The 12,472-nt window shown below is 45.7% G+C and overlaps 1 pseudogene; it reads right to left on the reverse strand.

The window, feature by feature from the left end:
- The window catches only part of LOC110522937, a 37,749-nt pseudogene that overhangs the window by 10,125 nt on the left and 15,152 nt on the right, over positions 1-12,472 (reverse strand).

Here is a 12,472-nt window from a genome sequence, read left to right on the forward strand (position 1 = left end):
GAGAAACAATAATTCACAGCAAATGGACAATCTAAAGCCTCAATTGCTGTTTACAACGTTTGATAGGCCTGTCACAACAGCCGTCAAATACTCTGCTTTCAACACAGCATGTTGCACTGAGCATAACTACGGTCCACACTAGCTCCTTAATGATTTTCAACTTTTTCATGCAGACTCTCAAACACCAGCTTTTCTCCTAACGAAAACAACCCCATCCAGACAAGGCCAGTGTTTATCAAAAAAAAAGTCTTAAATGTTTCCACTGATGTCAATCAAGCAAAGTGACTGTGACTGGTCCAATTATAGGAAACGTGAAAAGGAAAACAAGACAGCTCCGGTTCCAGCTTGGGCCTGGTGCAGTGTAGTGCACTGCAGTCAGCAGGAGAATCTGGGACCCACTGACAACACAGAGAGCAACTGTGGAACAGTGCACCATAATACCAGGCCTTGGAAGCTGAGGATCACCTTTCAGTCTGGCAGGACTACCTGGCACACAAACACTGGCTAATTTGGTTACATTTGGAGAAGATGCTTAAAAATGTTTGGATACAAAAACAAGTCTGGGTTTGCAGTAGTCAGTTAGACAACTGTGTACTTTAGAAGTTCAGAACATCCTCCACAATAGATATAGTAACATCTCCCCCACTGTCTACATGGGCCCAATGGTGTACATCCATGTTAGATAGGGTCTAACCGTCTACTGTCTAGGTCCATGGCTGGGTCAGGACACCGTAGGGTTGAGCCCTGCTGGATGGCTGGAGGCTGGACTGCCTGCGCCGGTGTGTTTTAAATGAAGGAGCCATCTCTGTTGTGCTTGCCCCCCACGCCTGTTTACTCTGGAGTGCCACGTTCATCATCCTTTCTCCCCTTCTCTTTATTCATCCTCCCACATCTCATCACCCCTCCATCTGGTCGTCCTGTCTGCCCATAATGGTCCAGTTCTCTGTTGTAGAGAACAAAGTGGATGCCGACGCAGACAGAGGACAGACAGAGCCATAAGCTTTGCTGGAGGCGATTACACTTACTGGCCCAGGAGGTCAAGCCGAGCCACAGACAACCAGGCAGTTTAGAAGAGCAGAGCTGAGCCAGCCACTAGGTTGGGGTTGTGTCCCAAATGGCACCCTTTACAGTGCACTACTTTTGACCAGGGTCCCCATTTCTATTTATAGTGCACTACTTTTGACCAGAGCCCCATGGGTACCGCATATTAAAGCCCATAAAAAAGAGCAGCATACTGTATGGACCAGCGCAGGTTGAGGCTGCACTGCCAGGCAGGAGAGATAAAGCTGACATCTCACTCAACAGTTCACTTCGCCACTATGTTGGAGAAGCCATGTGCAGAGAGCTGTCGTCAGGGGACGGGTTTTCAGACAGGGTGGGAGAGCGGAAAGACAGAGAGTGAGATTATACAGAGGTCTGTCAAAGTTTCAATAAACCCTACTCCAAAACACGACCCAGGCTCTTGGACCACCTCGGGATAGAGTGGGCCTGCATGCCTGACGGGCCCTACTTGAAAGGTGCCCCAATGAAGTTGAGCAAATTAACTGGTGATGTAACAAGGTCAATAGAGGTTAGCTAAACATAGAAAAAAAGTTTGGGAATTTCTGAAAAATGTGGATCGCAAAGGACCATGTTTTCTACTTTCTGCACAAGACCTTTGGCCACAACGCACTTACTCTCTAGGTCTTAAAAACATTTGTCAGTTGAACCCTGTGTACGTGGGTGGTTTACATGAACCTACCCTGTCAGTGCTCCGGTGTGTGTAAGTATCACTGTGTGTGTGTGTGTGTGTGTGTGTGTGTGTGTGTGTGTGTTGTTGGGTTTTTACTTTACCTGGAGTGATGATGATGTTGTGGGCGTCTTCGATCATTTTGACAGTCTGGTCCACGTTCCTATGATCTCCATGGGCTTGCCTGACCCAGTGGACGATGTACTTTGGCACGGGAACGGTTCATGGCCTAGCCCCTAGCCAGGGGGAGAGGAGAGAGAGGAGGGGGAGTACAGAGATGGATAGGATTAAAAACTGCTCAGCCTTTTTGAGTCAACTGCATTTTTCAGTGAACCCAGTTTCTTTCAGGCAGTCAATGCCGCCAAGAAGGCATTTAAGTACAGTTAGAGTTCCTCCTAGTGGAAAACGTTGGAAGCACAGAAACTGCCTCTTGCACATTTTAGCATCTTCAAGGTTTATATGTAGGTTATGAGCTGACGCGGTATTTATCCCATACTGTCTGATGTATGACACTTCCTAAATACAGACAGACGGAAGAACTATAGGCTCCATACTTTAATCATTCTATAGCCCTCAAACTCAACTCTGGACCTCGATGCCAGTTCCACTGCGTTTTTTCATTGTTCCCCTCTACATCAAGGACCTGGGACACCAGGTATGTGCAATTAATTATCAGGTAGAACAGAAAACCAGCAGGCTTCAGACATCGTAGGGTATGAGTTGAATACCCCTGTTCTATGGGATGTGTGACACTTCGAAAATACAGACCAACGGACTTCCTTACCACACACGACGCAGGAAAGAATGGCCCCTGAGGAGCCGATGAGGGCCCCTACGATGTTGAGCAGGTTGTTGCTGAGCAGGAAACCCTCAGCACACAGGGCCCAGCCGGAGTAGCTGCTGAGCACCGTGATGATCACCCATGGCTGTTGTCAGGCCCTAGAAGAGCAAGACTACCTTTAGACTGAAGGTTGATATGGCAGTGGGCATAATAAAACACGACAATTCATTAATGTGTTGCTAAATTCAATACATTGTCCATACAAAAGAAGGTATGCATAGAGCATGTGTCATATGTGTAGTCGACCTGGCCTATATAAACTCACACGTCTGCACCGTCCTGAAACACGTGGGCATAAGCAGACAACCTGTATTATTGAATGGTAAATAAAGAAATCTGATCAGGCAGTAGAAATGTAGTGTATTTAACCCCTATCAGGTCGTGGTGGGCCTCAGTCAGTGCATTAGGTGTTTGTTAAAACAAGGAGTATTCATTTCAAGTGTTCTCTATGATATCATCCTAGTGTTACTCTCCAAGATCCCTAACTCAGGCAAAGGCTCTAACCAGAGCCAGCTACCTCACATTATGCAACGATACACTCCATCAAACAAACAGTGAGGGCAGGACTTGAACAATATCAGATCTCCTTTTAAAGACATTCACGCTCAGGCACAGGTGATTGTTTAGCTACACCTTATCAGTCAGAGTGGTGTGATATTATATACGTAAAAAATGAATATCCGTTGATTTATCCAACGTCAAAAACCACACGGAGGCCTGAGCAGCCAACATTCACAACAGTTTTAACCAGAACCACCTTCTCTCAGCGCTGCTTCAAAACCTCATCATCTTAGTTTACCTTCCATCTATCATCATATTATGGATTGATCCTATGGTTAATGCTTCCAACGAAAACTCTCCTTAAGGGCCAACAGTGGAGCAGGATTGTGAGCAGAGTGCTTTTTATTGAAGGATAGCTGAACTTATCTAAAATGGGCTAGAGCACAGGATTTCAAAAGGAGATACGACTTCCATCGTATTTCTAAGAATCAGTTCAACGATTACAGGTCAGTCCAGGTTGGTGGATATTAGGGCCATAGATATAGAATTATTAGAACAGGAAAAGACTCTCAAAAAACACAAATGTCACTTCACCATCTTAACTTAAAACATTGATTTGAATGGGGATGTCCGTCCCAGTAAATCTATTTATTTGATTAGCGTAGAGGCCGTACCATGACGGCCGAGAGAGAGGACACAGAGCCTGTTGTGTAGCTGGGGTCCAGCATGTAGGGGATCATCAGGCCTCCACTGGAGACCATCAGCCCAGCGTTCAGAAAGACTGTAGGCATATAGAGCTAAATGCATATCAGGACATTACTATGCGGTGCCCATCTAATTTATTATGGCCTTCAGTTACAAGTATTCAGTCCTCATCCACTTTTGAAGAACAATCTGAAAGTGAGCATTTAAATTATTATCCAAGGATGTTACTATCACACACATTGTAAGGATTAAAAAGGGAGTTTATCCTTGAACTAATTCAATCCTTGGCAGGCAGGTAGAAAGATAACAGAGAATTTCAGAGACTGAAATGTGTTCATGAGGCTGTTTCATGCTAAATTGAAACTGAATACACGTTGATAATCAAATGAACAGAGCCAGCATCTGGATTCCACCGCCTGTGACATGGGACGCATTGTGATGTTTCATTCACTCTTTTCCTCATTTGAAAGCCTTCCAAAAACAAACCCACGACTGAAAAACAAAATACAAAAGAAAATAACAAGAAAAACGTATCTAGCGTGAAATGTGCATTTTGCGGAAAATGGACGTTTTAATCTTTTATCGGAGCAGGTTTTCCAGGTTCCAGTGGGACTGTGGAGTGGGAACGCTCCCTGGGATAATGCGTTCCAGCTTTGGGGAACAAGTGGAAAATGACTGGGGGCGGAGGGGCTAATTAGTGCCAAACTGGGAAAGGTTCCGCCTGGCCTAGCTTGGAGCAGGGGGGCCTGGGTGGCACGGCTGGGACAGGGGACTGAGAGGAGGGGTGCAGACTCGGGTACAGACGCTCAGGCATCAACCTGAAGGACCCAGACCACTACTGGTCTACTGGTCTACTACTGACCAGAGGGTTATTGGATCAAACCATAGCTGTTTAAATTGAGATGTGGTGCCCATGATCAGAATATTCCTGAAAACGCAGTAAAATGTATGCATGTAATATATATACACTACGTGACCAAAAGTATGTAGACACCTGCTCATTGAACATCTCATTCCAAAATCATGGCCATTAATATGGAGTTGGTCCCTGCTTTGCTGCTATCGAAGCCTCCGCTTTTCTGGGAAGGCTTTCCACTAGATGCTGGAACATTGCTGCGGGGACTTGCTTCCATTCAGCCACAAGAGCATTAGTAAGGTTGGGAACTGATGTTGGGCGATTAGGCCTGGCTTGCAGTCAGCATTCCAATTCATCCCAAAGGTGTTCAATGGGGTTGTGGTCAGGGCTCTGTGCAGGCCACAAACCATTTCTGTATAGACCTCACTTTGAGCACAAGGGCTTTCTCATGCTGAAACAGTAAAGGGCCTTCCCCAAACTGTTGCCACAAGGTTGGAAGTACAGCCTAGACAGAACCATGATAAACAGCCCCAGACCATTATTACTCCTCCACCAAACTTTACAGTTGCCACTATCTATTCAGACAGGTAGCATTCTCTTGGCATCCGCCAAACCCAGATTTGTCCATTGGACTGCAAGATAGTTAAGCGTGATTCATCACTCCAGAGAATGCATTTCCACTGCTCCAGAGTCCAATGGCGGCAAGCTTTACAGCACACTTGGCATTATGCATGGTGATCTTAGGCTTTTGTGCGGCTGCTCAGCCATGGAAACGCATTTCATGAAGCACCCGACGAACAGTTATTGTGCTGAGGTTGCTTCCAGAGGCAGTTTGAAACTCGGTAGTGAGTGTTGCAACCGAGGACAGACGATTTTTATGCGCAGCGGCCCCGTTCTGTGAGTTTGTGTGGCCTACCACTTTGCGGCAGAGCAGTTGTTGCTCCTTGACATTTCCACTTCACAATAACAGCACTTAACAGTGCCTGGGGCAGCTCTAGCGGGGCAGAAATTTGACGAACTGACTTGTTGGGAAGGTATGACAGTGCCACGTTGAAAGTCACTGAGCTCTTCAATCTACTGCCAATGTTTGTCTGTTGCAATTGCATGGCTGTGTGCTCTATTTTATACACCTGTCAGCAACGGGCGTGGTTTAAATAGCCGAATCCACTAATTTGAAGGGGTGTCCACATATGTTTGTATATGGTGTATAAATAATAACATCTATGGACAAATTAATCTAGTCAATGGGCCGTGATGATGAATATGTATAAGGAATATACGTATTGCTTTAACTGCCTCATTTGCTGACAGGAAATGTAGGTCAAAGTGGAACCGTAAAAACTCATGGCGTGCTTGGCCTAGGATTTCCTACCCCTTTTCACTTGCAGCTCCCAACAAAAACAACATCCCACGTCCACCTCCCCAATCCCATAGAATTACATAGGACTCAAATACAATGCATCACTATTCCCAATCACAATCGTCCGTCCTCACCTTGTGGTTTCTCATAAGCCACCAGGGATCCGCTGAAGGTGACCCCGCTGAAGGTGAACCCTCCGATGAAGGTGTCCAGGTAGGCGATGATCTTGGTGAGGTTGGCAGCCGGGTCGGTAGCAAAGTGAGGGTACTCGATCATGTACTCTGCCACGTAGGTCAGCACTGTAGCCAGACCAGGCTGTGATCTGGATCTTCCTAGCGATACCCAACTCTGGGGGGCAGAGGGGATGAGGACCGGTCAACACACACAGAGACGTGCGCAAAGACGCACACCCTAAGGATTGCTGGGGAACGGGCAATCCTGAGGCACAGGTATGGCTGATGTTTGGGGGAAATTCCTTGTTTGTGAGTGCACCTCCGTGTGTGTGTGTTCTGGTGTGTGTGTTCTTCTTAAAGCCCCGCAGACATGGACCGGGTTAATAGGAGCATTTGGAAAAGCAAACAGACTAAGGTCTGAACGGATGGCTTAGTCTAGGTTCCAACTTGATTCCAGGAAGAATTACCATGTGGATTGACCTGACTGGAACATGTTTAAGACATGATGGTGACCATTACCTCAGCACAGCTGCAGTATGAGCAGGAAGCAGTTACTCATATGATTGAAGGAGACAATACATGTCGACTACAGTAAATAACATATGTTGTTCATTCAGGCATGCAAATCCAACACACACACACACACACACACACACACACACACACACACACACACACACACACACACACACACACACACACACAGAGAGTACAAAACATTAGGAACACCTTCCTAATATTGAGTTGGCACCCCTTTTCGCCTTCAGATCAGCTTCAATTAGTTGAGGCAGCCTCAATTCGTCGCATGGTGTCGAAAGCATTCCACAGGGATGCTGGCCCATGTTGTTTCTAATGCTTTCCACAGTTATGTCAAGTTGGATGTCCTTTGGGTGGTGGACCATTCTTGATACACACGGGAAACTGTGGAGCATGAAAAACCCAGCAGCATTGCAGTTCTCGACACACTCAAACAGGTGTGCCTGGCACCTACTACCATACACAGTTCAAAGGCACTTGCCCATTCGCCCTCTGAATGGCACACATACACAATCCATGTCTCAATTGTCTCAAGGCTTGAAAAGCCTTATTTAACCTGTCTCCTCCCCTTCATCTACACTGATTGAAGTGGATTTAACAAGTGAGATCAATAAGGGATCATAGCTTTCACCTGGATTCACCTGGTCAGTCTATGTCATGGTCAGTCTATGTCATGGTCAGTCTATGCCTAATGTTTTGTAACTCAAGCATGCACACACTTACCAGCGATGCCACCCACAGCCATGGCGGCACTCATCTGTGCCAGGAGCTCAGGGGTGGGCTTCAGGAAGCCCAGGGTGACAGCGATGCCCCCTGCCACACCAATCATGCCCAGGGCATTACCCAGGCATGCAGTGGACTGGTTGGACAGACCAGCCAGGATTCCCACACAGCACATACCAGAGCCCAGGTACGTAATCTACAGGGAGAGATAGAGAGAGAGAGAGAGAGAGAGAGAGAGAGACACTGTAGTGCCTTAGACCTGAGCCATGTTCAGTAGGGCACAGCGTAGCAAGAATTTTTGTGGCAAAAATTTAAACCTGTTCTAAATTAAAAAGTTCAGGTAATACATGCCCATTTCAGTCACGTTTTCTTCCTACTTAACACAACCAAATTAACACAACGCCTGAGCCCACCTGATTGGTGGTACATAGTGTAAGGGTTAGGTGATGCTCACCTGTTAAATTTTGTAGCCAGCCTGCATGGCGACTCCATAGCCCCCCACAAACAACCCGGTGGGCAGTAGGTACAGGTAGTTGTATTCTGGAGGGTCAGTGGGACGCTTGAACATGTCCAGCATCTTCTTGGTGACCAGGAAACCACCTGAGAGAGAAAGAGAACAAAACCAGTCAAACTCAACCTGGCAGACAACGGTCTGCATATACACTCTGTTTGGAACGCTTCAGGCATAACAGGGTGAAGACGATTATTTCATATTTCAAATATTTATAGCACCCTTATTTGACATTTGAGTAACCCATTAAAATTGTGCGCACAAAAGGTTCCTAAAAGCCAACTTAGTGAATGTAGTAGCTGGGGGTTTTCTTGGTGGAGTCGCTCCCCTGATATAACGACCAGACGGAACACTTCATTCTGCTGGGGCGGATCACATTACATTCCAAAAGCAACCTCTGGGTTCTCTACATCGCCACTACACCCCCACACTCAGACAGGTTATTCAGTGGCTAACATCTGTCACTTCAGCTGTACGTGCTAATTTTAGCCCAGCCCAGACCTCAATCACTTAAACACACCAATAATTAAAAAAAATATATTTCAGACTTGAGGCTCAGAGTCAATACATTCAGATTCAAGAATGCAAAGGGCAGGTATTGAAGAAAAGCATGCACAGGATTTTTCCGTGCTGCCGCTATAAAAACACATGGCAATACAAAAGGCAAGAGCCAGAGGAAGAAAAAACTATTCCTCAACCCGTTGTATGAGGAGCAGGTACTCTATAAATTTCAGGGTTAGTTTATTGAAACTAAATTGGAGGGCAATTTTTTGGTGTAGTCACTTCACAATATAAAAATTGTAGCAGAAGGGCTAGGAAACAAATGGTGGAATGTCCGTTTTTATGTTACTGAAGGTTTATGGATGGTGCGGTAGACCACTAAGAAATGTTGCACGTGGAAGGGAAACCAATAGGGACTTTAAAACTAAATTAAACACCTGCTCTTTAAAGAAAATGAATATAGATATATATAAAGAGGTGCACTTTAAGCACACTGGAACATATGCACAAAGAGATCTGAGAGAGTCATAATGACTGGTTATTACAGCAAACGAATCCCTGCCATGATCTTTGACCCTGCTCAGTGTTCTGGCCTGTTGGAGCGCCCTCGCACAGACTGGGACCTCTGGACCGCTGCAGCGAGTTGCCTTTGAATGAGTGACTCAGCGGCTGTCTAGAACGATGCACCAAAGACTTTCCCGACACTACCATTAACAACGCTCCCTCATTTCTTCTCAGCAGAGCTAGACTAAGCCTGGTTTATTGCATGGCCATGGCCCCTTTGAAGACCACTCAGTCATTTCCAGTTCATGTGCGAAGTTCCTTCTTTTCCACCTAAAGGGAGTTAGGGAAGGGCACGAACAGGGTCCATGGGCCAACTAACGGTCAAAGCTGAGGAAGAGGGCACAGTGGAGCAATAAGCAGTTTCTTAATAGATAGTCAAGTGAAATAAATGGCCCTAAAGGGGTCTGATATCCACGTATCTTACGTATTCTAAGATCTTACATAAGGTCTCCAAAGGGGGTACAATTTTGAGGTAAGGGGAGCTTGTCTGCTCCATTCACTATCTGTTTTCACAGTTACTGTCTGGTTTAGTCCAGAGTCACTCGCCAGCGATGTTGACCCCCCCTCATGAGAGACAGACCGCCCACAGCAGTCAGACCTGGAATAAACACACACACACAGTAAGCACAGCTTAGATCACATTACAGACATGTTTTTCAATTAGTCCCACATGTGTTGAACTGATGTCAAATGTCAAATGACAATGACAAAACACTGAAACATTATTGCTTCTCTGCCCTGTCAGACAAACAAAGCTTTATAACATTTGATGTGCTGTACAGAAAGGCATGTTTCTTACACATTGCATTCGAGCGCAGCAGCACAGCTTAATGAGGAAAATGTCAGAGCGCAGAGGGAGTCCTGATAGCCATCAGCCCTATAATGACTTACAAATGCAGCCTGCTGTACAGCAGTGAACAACACAACAACAGGCTGGTCAGACAGAGTCAACCTGCTCCCAGTCATGTGTTTATGTGTCTGACTGAATGAGTGAGCTTTTTCTGGCTGTCCCGTTCTGGAACTCCACAGTAACAATTAGTCACAGAGACAGGCCAAGGTTTGAATTAAAAGGTGACTGCACGCTACCTCAGTGTCACAGGAAATAATACAGCAGACAATTAGGCTAGAAACATCACCTCGCACACTCTGTCAAAAAGAGAGACATGGTGTCCCCCCCCAAGTGGCGCAGTGGTCTACGGCACTGCATCGCAGTGCTAGCTAGTGCCACTAGAGATCCTGGTTTGAGTCCAGGCTCTGTCGCAACCGGGAGGCCCATGAGGCGCGGCACATTTGGCCCAGTGTCGTCCGGGTTAGGGGAGCGTTTGGCCGGCCGGGATGTCCTTGTCCCATCGGGCTCTAGCGACTCCTGTGGCGGGCCGGGCGCATGCACGCTGACATGGTTGCCAGGTGTACGGTGTTTCCTCCAACACATTGGTGCGGCTAGCTTCCGGGTTAAGCGGGCATCGTGTCAAAAAGCAGTGCGGCTGGGTTGTGTTTTGGAGGATGCACGTCTCTTGACCTTCGCCTTTCCCGAGTCCGTACGGGAGTTGCAGAGATGGGACAAGACTTTGACTTCCAATTGGATGCCACGAAATTGCGGGAAAAAAAGTACTTAAAAAGAAAAATTCATAAAAAAGCGAGACATGCTGCTCACAATAATCTACACACCAGGTGAACTTTGAGCCCTTAATGCCATCAGATCCCCGCCTGAAGTTTCCCTCCCTTGAAAAGAGGGCGAGTTACTTTTGGAAAACAAAGGCGTCATACTCAGGCCATAGAGATCACAGACATGCCAAATAGACCAAGCAGACACCAATACCACCTGACTTATCAAGACAGCTCTTAGATAGTCGGCCAGTCATGTCTATATTGATCACACACACAATAAAGGTGAAGTCCCATGGGATGACAGTTATCCCAGAAGCGTCTGTTCGTCACATCCCACGCAAGGCGGACTTCAGAAGGGAAAGACTTCAGCTAATTGTGACTCAACAGTTTCAGGTAGATTAAAGAGCTGTCATGAGGATGATGCCAGCCATTGGGCAAAACCAAGGGTTCCTCATCAAAAGTAACCTTGAGCTCCAGACAGAGATTGACAAAGACTTCTCTCTCTCCCTCTTAAGAATCTGAAATTCCAATATACTTCACTAACGTCTTGGGCTCGAACAGCTCTTTCAGCTTTATTACATTTGGCACAGCAATAACCTTAACTCCAATGGCTTCAATGTTTCCACTTCTTTGCATGACCAAGATAAAATGAATGGTTTAGGTAATGCCAAATATGTGGGGAACACACCTAAGAGACAATGTGTGAGCAGAGAGACTGAGAATGACTAGGGTGGTGCGGGGACCAAGGTACAGCGACAAGAAAAAGTATGTGAACCCTTTGGAATTACCTGGATTTTGCATAAATTTGACATCAAATTTGATCTGATCTTCATCTAAGTCACATCAATAGACAACCACAGTGTGCTTAAACTAATAACACACAAGTTATTGTATTTTTCTTGTCGATATTCAATACATAATTTAAACAGGTTGGGAAAACGTACGTGAACCCCTAGGGCCTAGGCTAATGACTTCTACAAAGGCTAATTGAAATCAGTAGTCAACTAACCTGGAGTCGAATCAATGAGATGAGATTGGAGATTTTGGTTAGAGCTGCCCTACTCCATAAAAAACATTCACAAAATTTGAGTGTGCTATTCACAAGAAGCATTGCCTGATGTGAACCATGCCTCGAACAAAAAATATCTCAGAAGACCTAAAATTAAGAATTGTTGACTTGCATAAAGCTGGAAAGGGTTACAAAAGTATCTCTAAACGCCTAGATGTTCATCAATCCATGGTAAGACAAATTGCCTATAAATGGAGAAATTTCAGCACTGTTGCTACTCTCCCTAGGAGTGGCCGTCCTGCAAAGATGACTGCAAGAGCACAGCGCAGAATGCTCAATGAGGTTGAGAAGAATCCTAGAGTGTCAGCTAAAGACTTACAGACATCTCTGGAAGATGCTAACATCTATGTTGACGAGTCTACAATACATAAAACACTAAACAAGAATGGTGTTCATGGGAGGACACCATGGAAGAAGCCACTGCTGTCCAAAAAAAACATTGCTGCACATCTGAAGTTTGCAAAAGAGCACCTGGATGTTCTACAGAGCTACTGGCAAAATATTCTGTGGACAGATTAAACTAAAGTTGTGTTGTTTGGAAGGAACACACAACACTATGTGTAGAGAAAAAAATGCAACGCACACCAACAACAAAACCTCATCTTAACTATACACTATGGTGGAGGGAGCATAATGGTTTGGGGCTGCCTCAGGGCCTCTGCAGCTTGCTATCATCGATGGAAAAATGAATTCCCACGTATATCAAGACGCTTTTCAGAAGAATGTTAGGCTATCTGTCCGCCAATTGAAGCTCAACAGACGTTAGGTGATGCAAAAAGGACAACAACCCAAAA

Source organism: Oncorhynchus mykiss, chromosome 5 (genome assembly GCF_013265735.2).
Source record: "Oncorhynchus mykiss isolate Arlee chromosome 5, USDA_OmykA_1.1, whole genome shotgun sequence".
NCBI lineage: Eukaryota > Metazoa > Chordata > Actinopteri > Salmoniformes > Salmonidae > Oncorhynchus > Oncorhynchus mykiss.